Here is an 8,666-nt window from a genome sequence, read left to right on the forward strand (position 1 = left end):
CTATGGTCCGTTCTGCAGCCGATAGGCCTTGTTTTCCGTTAGTGAACCTAGATGGTGCCACCATACCGTAGCAAGCCGTTTTCTGCCTTTGGCACGGAGCAAGAATTTTTTTTCTCCGTAGCCTTTAATTTGTTTTTGACCGTATTTAAACCTGGCTTGTTTTTGTTCACGGAGAAAAAAAACCGTTTCGTAAAACATAGTGCTCGCTTGACAAATATGGTCACGTCAGACACCGTCAGACAATCGGAAAGTGTAGTCTGAGACAACCCCAAAGCCCCGAAGTCCTGTGCAGCTAAACCAAGCGTAGTGCGCGCAGTACCAACAGCGGTACGCATCGGCATTTCTGTTTACGTGTGCTTTCGTAACTTCCACTGTTTGTCCCACCATTCTTACGGCTTTGAAAAGAATGTGCCCTAAAATTAGCGCAAATTAGGCAGAGCTTATACGCTCTGCCTAATTTGCGTTTGCTTTTGTCGCCCTCCACGAATCCCAGAGCTGTCACATGTGATATCATAGGTTCTGTTGCGGGAAGTGAGCTATTGGGTCGCATGGCCATTCCCTTTTTTCCTGATTATGTAGCTTATTTGAGCGAAGTTTACGTAAAAGTGGCGTTAGTGTGATTCTAACGAGGCAAACTTTTGAATCAACCAAACTTGTGTTTTCTCTTCATGACTCCTTTAAGAGTACAAAAGGAGTTACGGAAAGTTTTGTGGTAAGAAGGCGTCAATATCGACCAAAGTTTTTAGCGTAATTTAGCGTAAAGGTTTAGCGTAAAACGAAAGAATGGCGAGAACTATTCCCGGTGGCAGAAATCTCAGTCGTATCCGAAGCTCTGCTGTTGCCGGAGGTCAGCTATGGTGGGGGCTTCATGGAACCCAACTGCGCAACTGTTATTCAAGAAATGTTCAGTTAACCAGCAAGGAATACTCAAAATCATGTTGGAAATTTTGATGTGACACAAACGGTAGGTCTCAATGTAGTGTACAGATTACTTCCGCCCAGTCACCAGTTATTTCGTAGTGCAGTAGGCTAAAGCCTTGCGCCCGCTCAAAGTCGCGGGTTTCAATATTCGCAGAGGGTTGCTTTTTCTTTTTTCTGCCTTCCAAGTGGCGTGCTTTGCGAATCGTATTCAAGAATCACAAAAAAGCCGTTTTCGTTGAACTGTCGAACTACCATATCAAACGTCAATGCATCGTTTTAGTCATAGGCGCGGTTTTTTCGGTTTTAAACTTTTGCTTTGTACATGTAAAAAGGCAACTGTGCTTTCAGAGGGCGAAGTACTGATGCGTGTTTCTTGCAAAGCTGGTGTGTCTGTACACAAAGTAAACATAGTTTCCGCCCATTCACTCAAACAAGACACAAGAAAGGTGGGCGGGGTAGGGGGGAATATAGGGCCGCGGCGGGCAACCAAACACTCCACGTATCGCAACTGGCAGCACTGAGTACTAAAAAAAAATGAACGGACAGCATTTATAGAGAGAAAACGACCTCCAGGCCATCAGGAGAAGAAGCGAGGGTGGAATGATTGTTTTTTCCAATTATATAATCATGCGAAAAAAGAGGCGGAAGCGCACAGCCCCAAAACTCAAATTACCCTTTCGAGACCGCTCGTAATATCTGTTACAGTGTAGTGGTATAGGGACCGGTCACTGCTCGTAGGGCGCGACGACGACGACGATGATGATGATGATTAGTGGTTTTACCTTTGAATCGGGGCGTCGGTTGTCAGCAACCGACTTGCCTGTTTTATTACGTTTACTTGCCCTACTCCCAGCTAACCTATAGATTTGCTTCCTCCCTCCCATTAATCCCTCTTTTAGATGCGACGCATCTCTTTCACTCGCCTTGTCCCTCCGGCGTCGTCCGGCGTAGTCCGCATTCCTCCCCCATTCTCCTCGCCGCGCCAGCTGCGCGCTAGCGCCGCTCTCACCGCACCGCCATCTGCGTGTTTATGCTCGCCGGCGCTCGCTCCGTCGCTGTGCCAGCTGTGCGTGGGTGCGGGTTAGCGCGCAGCTTGCGCGCAGCTTGCGCCCGGTTAACACATGCGCATGCGCTGTTATGCGCTGCTCTCTGTCATTCCGCTGCATATACACGCGGTAACTGCGCCGCTCCGCTCAGTCGTTCCGCCACCGCTCCGCCGATGACATCCTCCGATGACCACCGATGATTTGAATGGAGACTAACAGGCCTGCTGTCGCGATGGTCGGTGCAACCGTAACAAGCACCGGCCACCCCGATTAAAATTTACACCATCTTCCCGCGAGGGGAACCATGGGGTAGATGCGACGCATCGGGGGTGAACATGCTGCGTAAAATATGGACACACAACAACAATGGACACGCTAACATAACGGAAACGCAACGGAAACCCCCGATGCGTCGCATCTATTCCATGTTTCCCCTCGCGGGAAGATGGTGTAAATTTTCTGTTTTAAACTCATCGCCCCTACCCCCCTTTCTTCTCCCCTCGCTGTTCTAAATTCTCATCCGTATGATTACTCCGCCTGCGTACCCATCCCTTCCCTACTTTTCCTCCACCACCACTCCAGTCGCCTCTTCGTCACCTCTATGGCCTTGAAGTTGAGGTTCCCCCTCGCCCCAAATCCCAAAGCCTCCGCCAGCGTCGTTTCCCCCTCACCCCGCGGTGGCCGTATCTCTGCGCAGCTCCTGACAATATGGTCTATAGTTTCCCGATATGGTCTATATTTCCCGAAGGTCTATATTTCCCGATTTGATCTATAGTTTCCCGAAGAAGCAGACCCAGCGCCGGCCCGCGGAAGCTTGAGCAAACTTTGTGGCGGTGAGAGCCAGACGGCGGCGGCGCGTTCGTATGTTCGACACCTCTTGGTGTTTTGTTTTTGCAATTCTGGAATTGTTTTTGAAAGGTGTCTCGTGATAGAAAACCGTTCCGGCGAATAGTTGCACCATGTCTCAAGTGCTTCTGTGCGGTTTCCGGACAATTACGGGACTGGACAACTAGTTTCGGCCTCGCTTGCGCGAGAAGGGACAGGAATTGTACGTTGCCCGGCCCGCGTACGCCGTGAAAGAAATTGACGAGACAGACATTGTTGCGAAGTGCCATTCTCAGCACGGAAAGCGTATCTACAGCGTTTCTCTCGAGGTCAGTACCAATTTTTTCCCGCATCACGGCCTAATAAAGTGACTCCAGCGTATACAATGGCGGTCCACGACAGGGGCGTGTTTGTGTTGTTTTATGTTCGCGCGCCACTTCTTCAGTTCGGTTGGTGTTGTCACTGATTAACAGCGCATTCTAAACGTTACTAGCTAATTGCAAAGTAAACCCAGTTCCACCCAGTGTTAAATCTGCTGATACAGCGGATCGAGCTGCGGATTGTTTACGAAGATTACGTTTAGTTTCGGCTTCTTTCTTGTGAGTAATGTTAGAGTCGTCTTAGGGGCTAATTGTGATACAATTTGTTCAGGCAGTTCAGAATTCTCCATAGAAGTATTCCCTGCTCCTCCCCTTCCTCTGGTTAAAAAATAACCTATAGACTTTCAGAGTACGCAAAACACATTAAGACAGTCAAATAATGCCTGCCACCTTGCTTTTGATATCGTGCCACGCTCTCGCTTGGAATGCGTGGCCGAACTCTGTACACTTCGAGGAACAAAGAAAGGCATTAGGCGAAATGCGTCTTGACATTGCTTTTGGCATCACCGGCGAAGTGCTGTAAGTATATTCTTGTGCCGCCTTTTGGCGTCCATTCGGTGCCGTGAATTTCGGTGACAAAAAAAAAGTTTACTGCTGATAAAACAATATTTACGGAAACCTTAACACCTTGTGTTATACAATAACTACAGGATGAGATTCACAAATATTGCAGTCTGCGATGTGTATGAAACACTGAAAGCAAACGTTTTAGTTTTACTGCCCTTCGCATCTCCGCTGCACATAAACGGTAATCGTACTCGTAATTTTACTCCTTTCACTGACAAAAAATGCCGTGGCTTTCTTACTTGCTTGACTATTCGTACTGCAGAAATCCATTTCTTGCGACGCTCCTTCACCCACGGCTGCCCGGGAAACCTGTACAAAACGATTCCAGCCTGCCCTTCGCTATTGTGGCAGTCCTTCACGCAGCAGTAGCGGTGCTGCCATGAGTTATTTCATGCAGCATTTTGACCCTTTCGGATACTGCAACTTGCCATTATAGCTATGTTTCCTAAAAATCTTCCGTCACACAGCGTCGAACCGCACGCAGAGCGCGTGTTTTCACGTGCGCAGAACGGCCGGTCGCGACATCCACCGACCCAAAGTTGCAAAGCGGCGGCGAGAGTCGGCGCTGCAGTCGCGGGCAAACTAGGGTGGCTCGGTGCGCGCATCGGGGCACCCTAGGGCAAACTTCAGTGTCCGGTGCCTATAGTAGATGAAAAAGAAATGGTCGCGTAGGAATTTCCAGGAAATTCGGGGGGAGGGAGGGGAATGGAATGGGGGACACTCTGAAAAAAACTCCCACCTCCCCTCGCGGGAACCCCTGTGTAGATGCGGCGCATAGGCGGAGCGGCGAAGGGACCGCGTTTTATAGCGCGCATAACGTTGAGGGGACTGCGTAAGCCGGTCCCAGTCGATGACGACGTTGGCGTGCTTGTAAAGCGGCGTGGACTCTAGGTGTTTGAGCCAAGCGTGGATGTTGCTTTGCCGGAGAACAGCACAACGGTTATACGCGCAGTGCGCCCGAAGGAGAGGAAAGCGCGGAAGAGAGAGTACTGCACATTTGCCGGACCCAGCGCGTCTGCCGCGGCTATGACGCAACACAATCCAACACAATCCCCTTTAATCCAATCCAATCCAAATCCAATCCAATCCAATCCAAGCCAAGCCAAGCCAAGCCAAGCCAATCCGATCCCATCCAATCCAATCCAATCGAATCCAATCCAATGCCCCTCGCGAGAGAGTGTTCGCTATCGGAGAGGAGAGGGGGTGAGCGGCGGAGAGCGCAGCTGGCGTGGCGAGGAGAATGGGGGAGGGGTGGACAACGCCGCCGCCGCCGACGACGACAACGACGACGACGCCGGAGGGACAAGGCGAGTGAATCAGATGCTCTGCATCTAAAACTCTGTGCCGTACCCTGCAACCCTTCACCTGCTTTTAAATGCAGAGCATTTCAGTAACTCACGATGTCACCCGCGTTGGCGTCCGTAGTCCGCACGCTCACTGCGCATGCGCGTCGAGTCGAGGCGAAAGCGAACACATCTCTCGCGAGGGGCATTGGATTGGATTCGATTGGATTGGCTTGGATTGGCTTGGCTTGGATTGGATTTGGATTGGATTGGATTGGATTGGATTAAAGTGGATTGTGTTGGATTGTGTTGCGTCATAGCCGCGGCACGTTGCGTCATAGCCGCGGCAGACGCGCTTGGGCCGGCGCATGTGCAGTACTCTCTCTTCCGCGGTTTCCTCTCCTTCGGGCGCGCTGCGCATATAACCGGTGTGCCATTCTCCGGCCAAGCAACATCCGCGGTTGGCTCAAACACGTAGAGTCCACGCCGCTTTACAAGTACGCCTCAACGTATATAAGCGGCGGAGCGCGCGTTCGGAATTCAGTCAAGGGCGTCTTTGCATGGCTTACGCTTGACGTGACGCTTTGCTTGACTCGAGTAGATGCGACGCATTTACTCGAGTTCCCCCCGTGGGAAGATGCGGGCGGCTTTTGTTACGAGCAATGTTATGTGCCCTCTACAGCGAACCTAAACCGGGAATGGCTATATGGACACCGCTGTGCAGGGCCATCTAGGAGGCGCCTGGAAAAGCACTCTGTCACGTGGGGCTTTGGGAATGACAGAATGGCAGAGGCGATTTGTTTCTGATGCCGCGGCGCCGAGGGAATTTCCGGAGGACTAGTTCGCTTGCAAACATCAGAGTTTTCTATGGCCAACATCGCATGTCTCGTAGATAGCTGACAATACGTTGCCGGTTACGTTACGCGCGATACGTAGCAGTTTATTGTTGTCATGTCGCTGCGAAATGAATGTGAACGTCGTGCGAAAATTAATGGCACGCGCGGCGTTTTTGATGGTCTGCCTACGTGCTCCTTATGCGTATGGAGCGACAGCAGCAAGCCACGCGTAAACAGTGCTGCTGGTGCTTCGTTACCGGCGAAAGAGGTTGCAATTTTAGCGAAACGTAAATGAGCGCGCGTAGGGCGGCATGAGGTGGGAGGCTCGACTCGAGATGTAGCCGCTCACGTAGCTCATCGCTGTCCCTGCATATGGATGGATCTTGCCTCACTTTCGCGACATGTTTGGTATATCAGGCTATCAATTATCTTTCAGTATGCAACTCAGGGCTGGCTCAATCACGATTTGCGGGAGGATGTCGGAGTGCAAATGTGCACGCTACGTAAACATTGGCCAGGCATATCAAAAGCGCTTGCCAGAACGCCTGCAAACTTATGTGGATTTAATGTGTGAGGCCAAGTAATAATCGCAAAATTTTTCAAAATGTCATTTTTTTGTTTTTCCCTTTGGTAGATGTGGAGTTTATTGGGCATCATTTTACTGAAAAGGTCTCTTCCTACACAGTTTGTTTCAAAAGATACATAAAAAAATGTAACCCCACTAGGCGTCTACGAAACCGAAACTGAAACTGCCAGTTTTGTGTGCAACACAAAAATGCCCTGAGGTGGAGTTCTTAGCTTGTTATTAAACAATAGCATCACGTACAAAATGTAATGATGCCCTAATAGTGTTTTCAACCCTTTATGTTTTCATTAAAAGCAAACTTCTCACCAGGCAGATGCGTGATGTTTCGCACGTGTTGCTTACGTTCTGGAGTTTCCCTGCGCGCGTCAAAGGAGCTTCGGATTGTTTGGTGATTTGCTTACGTTTTCTAACTGGCAGCCAAAATACGGAAAAGTTTAGAGTGCAAAGACTCACAAAGCGAAAAACCGAATACCAAAACCGAATGATCAGCAGCGCATCGCAAAGGCATCCCTTCAGAGCACTAATATTGCAAAGCAAGCTGGCAAAAAAGGCGAGGCCGCGACCCGAGCAAAATCAGACACGACCAACACCCAAGAAGGAAGTAGCTACAAATGTAGGGAATTTTAGCTGTCCTGATCATCTCATGTAAGCGCTGTCTTGCTTATAATTTTTTTGTTGATTTTCTCAGAATCTATTTTCTTGCGATTTCTCTACACGCGAACATTCATAACTTTCTTGCTAATAAAGATTTTGTAGTGAAACTTGGCACAATTCTACCACAAACTATTGGGTTCGCAATAAACCTCAAGAAATAAAATCGAGGTACATGTTTTGATATGGCCACATTTTACACCAAGGCCCACCCAATTGACACGTTCTGTTTTTTTGTTATTTTATGACTATGCCTCGAGGATTTATCCGATCGTCTTACTTTTGGTTCATTGCACTGGCCAAAGCATGCCCTATAAACTTATAAAAATTGTCTTATTATGGAGTTAAATTAAAGCTATGCGTGTTGGCGTGAGACCGACACTTAACACAATTTTAAAATAAAAAAATATAAACAAGAATAGGACATACCTGAATAAGGCTCCTGTGGGCCTAAATAAGGGTGCTTTATGATGGAAACAAAAAATCTGCATCGTTTATTTTTATAAGAAAATGTTCCCAGCACTTGGTCTCATACCTTAAGCAAAAAATGATGCTGGAAAAATTGCACACCCTGATGGAAGCGAAAAATGAACCGCGTGTCGACATTTCGTAGCATGTTGAAAATCCCAAGGCAGCCAAATTAATCCGGAACCTTGCACTACAGCGCGCCTCATGGCGGAGGTAAATCTTCGGCGCGTGAAGCCCCCCAACTCTAACCTCGACCATTTATTATTACACGCTCAAATATAGCAGGAAATTACGGGAAAGCAGGGAGGAAGAGAAGGGAGGAAGAGAGAGAGAAAGAGAAGCTTTTTATTAAAGAAGGAAATGCAGGGAGGTTTGCCAACATGCGTACGTCGACATGCTACTCTGCAGTAAGGGGAATGGGGAAAAGGTAGATGAGTAGTAAAAAGAAGAGTAGTAGAGGAAAGGAGAGAAAAAAATTACGCCCACCTCCCCTCTCGGGAACCCTGGTGTGATGCGACGCTGAGGGGGGTTCAAGCGCAAGCGGAGAGCAACCATCGACCGAAAGGCCGCCGGAGAGCGGCACACCGGTTATATGCGCAGTGCGCCCGAGGGAGAGGAGACCGCGGAGAGAGAGAGTGCCGCGGCTATGGCGCAACACAATCCAACACAATACACTTTAATCTAATACAATCCAAATCCAATCCAAGCCAAGCCAAGCCAATCCAATCGAATCCAATCCAATGCCCCTCGCGAGAGAGTGTTCGCTATCGGAGAGGAGAGGGGGAGAGTGGCTGCGGACAACAACAGACGCACGCGGACAACAACGGACGTACGCAGGAAGGACAGGGCCGCCGACAAGAGATGCTCTGAGCGTCGCATCTAAAAGAGATGAACCGCGTGTCGACATTTCGTAGCATGTTGAAAATCCCAAGGCAGCCAAATTAATCCGGAACCTTGCACTACAGCGCGCCTCATGGCAGAGGTAAATCTTCGGCGCGTGAAGCCCCCCAACTCTAACCTCGACCATTTATTAATGCACGCTCAAATGCAGCAGGAAATTTTGGAAAAGCAGGGAGGCACCGGTACTAGAGAGAGAGAGAGAA

The sequence above is a fragment of the Haemaphysalis longicornis genome, unplaced genomic scaffold, assembly GCF_048455015.1.
Source record: "Haemaphysalis longicornis isolate Haplotype H1 unplaced genomic scaffold, Haemaphysalis longicornis Haplotype H1 scaffold_25, whole genome shotgun sequence".
Taxonomy (NCBI): domain Eukaryota; kingdom Metazoa; phylum Arthropoda; class Arachnida; order Ixodida; family Ixodidae; genus Haemaphysalis; species Haemaphysalis longicornis.